This window comes from Amblyomma mixtum, chromosome 1 (assembly GCF_055824585.1).
Source record: "Amblyomma mixtum isolate Tamu chromosome 1, ASM5582458v1, whole genome shotgun sequence".
In the NCBI taxonomy this organism is placed as follows: Eukaryota; Metazoa; Arthropoda; class Arachnida; order Ixodida; family Ixodidae; genus Amblyomma; species Amblyomma mixtum.
The window spans coordinates 173,881,483-173,884,085 of NC_143012.1; the positions used below are offsets into that span (position 1 = coordinate 173,881,483).

Consider the following 2,603-nt stretch of genomic DNA (forward strand, 5'->3'; position numbering starts at 1 on the left):
AAAAAAACAGCATATTTTCAAGCGTGCTAATAGTCTGTATTCATCTTCGCGGGTGTTTAAAGAAGTTAATGTTAAAACCTAGGACGCGTACGAGGTCAGCCTATTTAAAGAGTTTTTCTTTAAAGCTTATAATTGCCAGTATACTGTATACTGGCTGCGGAACAGCACAGACAAACTGGTGCCAGCTAGAATGTACTGATTTATAGCAAATGATTGATGTGTTGATTGCTGAAACCGCATAGAAAGCTTTTGTGCTGAAATGCGAATCAAACTTTTTGGCTGCCTGGTAACCAAAGTGAAAGAAGCCAACAGCCACAGACAGGGGTTTATTAAAGGCACTGGGACCATATTAAACGAGCAGGGCGGCAACAGTTTGCGGTCAGCCAAAGCAAGCCCAAAGCACGCGCAGCGATGGCACTGCCGCCGCTGCACAGAATGTTCGTCTTCGTCTTTACAATTGTCCCCGCAGGGGGGCGTCTGCAGCATGCAGACGTTGGTGAGTGGCGACACCACGGGGTTAACCCGAGCATCCGCAGGGACATCTCCGCAGGGGGATGATGGTGAGCAATGCGTCACCACAGACCCGAGCATCCACGCTTAGCCGTGCGTGGCATCGCCGTGTCCGGGGCTTTCGAAAAAGGGGATCCTGGTGGTTGAGCCGATGCCGAGCGTTTGAACCTTTAAGGCCCCTCGGCGGAGGCAACACACCACTTTGGCCCCAGCTTCCTGTAGACGGCACCTCCGGCCTGACCCGACCGGGGGAAATCGGCAGTCGCCTTTTCCTGTTCTTCTCTCCATCTTTCACTTTCCTATCTTCTTTCTTACAACTTTCCTGTATCCTCTTCCCTTCTTAGTTTTTCCTTTTTTTCCTGGCGGCGGGGGTTAACCTTGTGTGACCAACTACCCTGGGTTGAGTCGTATTGGGTTATAGTTGAGGTGTACAGCTGGCGTGGGTAGGACTTGCCCCCAAGTTCCTGTCCCGCACCCTTGTTGGGCTCCATGGTGGGTGGCTGGCACCATGACCGAAAAACCTCAATTTTTTATGGCTCCCCCCCCCCTTTCAAAACCTGATCGCTCTCTCAAGAGAGGGCGGAACGAAGCAGAGAACTTTTTTCCAGAAAGAAACCAACATTTTCCAAATTTCATGTCGTCCACAGTGAAGTGCAAGATAAACAGGCCAGAATTCTATCTCCATTCATGGTATCGAAATGCTTAGCAGAAACTTTGGGCCCCGGCTTCAAACTATCCAAAATGGCCAGTGGCGATTTATTGCTGGAACTCCGAGACAATGTCCAAACCACCAAACTCTGTAACATAGTGTCTATTGGGGACACACCTCTCTCTATCACTGCACACCGATCACTCAATACTGTCCGTGGCGTCATCTCAAAAAATGATTTTCTACACCTCACCGAGAAAAAAATGCTAGAAGGACTCTCCGATCAAAGTGTAATAGATGTCTACCGAATCAAAATCTGCAAGGACAACAAAGAAATAGATACCAAACACCTGGTCCTGACTTTTAACACATGCACATTGCCTGAAACCATCGACGTTGGATACCTCAAAGTAAATGTTAGACACTATATCCCTAACCCCCGAAGATGCTTTAACTGTCAGAGGTTTGGCCACGGCTCACAGAGTTGCCGCGGCCGCAAAAATTGCGTGAAATGCGCGTCAAAGGACCACCATTCTGAGGAATGTGACGCAGTTCTACGCTGCGCTAACTGTGATAGAGACCATGCTGCGTACTCCAGAGCATGTCCGTCCTGGAAGAAGGAGAAGAAAATAATCACCATAAAGACAAAGGAAAATATATCATTTCGAGAAGCAAGAAAGCGATTCAACCTCACGAACACTTTCTCTTTCACAGCAAAATCCAACTTCGCTGATGTGGTGCGCAGGGGCGGTGCACCACGCAGCACTCCGGCACCTGTCGAGGCTACTTTCACCGAGCCTAGGGCAGGGCCATCCACACCCCAGGCAGGGACAGCGAAGGCTGCCCTGCCATCTTCAAAGCAGGGAGCGCCGGTCCATGGGTCGGCATCCCGCAGGGCTTCCCCCCGTCAGGGGGGACCTGAAACCCACACACCCGCGGCTTCACCGCGGTCTTCCAGCACCTCTGACGAGGTGATGGATCTAACACCCAGCCCGCCTGCTTTACAGCGGCGGAACAGCTCTCTTGAGCGAAAGAAGGACAGGGCCCTCATAACGGGCCCAGGAAGTAAGTAAACCCTTTATCGTTCCTACCCCAAACATAAACATGGCTTTTCTAGTTCAGTGGAACTGTAGAGGACTGTTGAGGAATTGCAATGATATAACAGATATTTTATCGTCAATGTTGCCTGTAGATTTATGTCTACAGGAAACAAATCTTGGTCCACAACACATGAATATCTTGAAACATAATAAAACATTTAGACGAGATCGCGAGCAGGCAAATAGACTGTCACGAGGCGTCGCAATTGATGTTCAAAGCGGCGTCAATGGCTCAAGAGATCAGACTGAAAACAAAACTACAGGCAGTTGCCGTCAGCATTGTCAGCTACAAAACCATAACAATCTGTTCTGTATATCTTCCTCCGCATATAACATCAAAACTC

The 2,603-nt window shown here is 49.2% G+C and overlaps 1 pseudogene; it reads left to right on the forward strand.

Annotated features, from left to right (window-relative positions):
• The first annotated feature begins 1,018 nt into the window (after positions 1-1,018).
• On the forward strand, positions 1,019-2,232 carry LOC149369862 (uncharacterized; annotated as a pseudogene).
• The last annotated feature ends 371 nt before the right edge of the window (positions 2,233-2,603 follow it).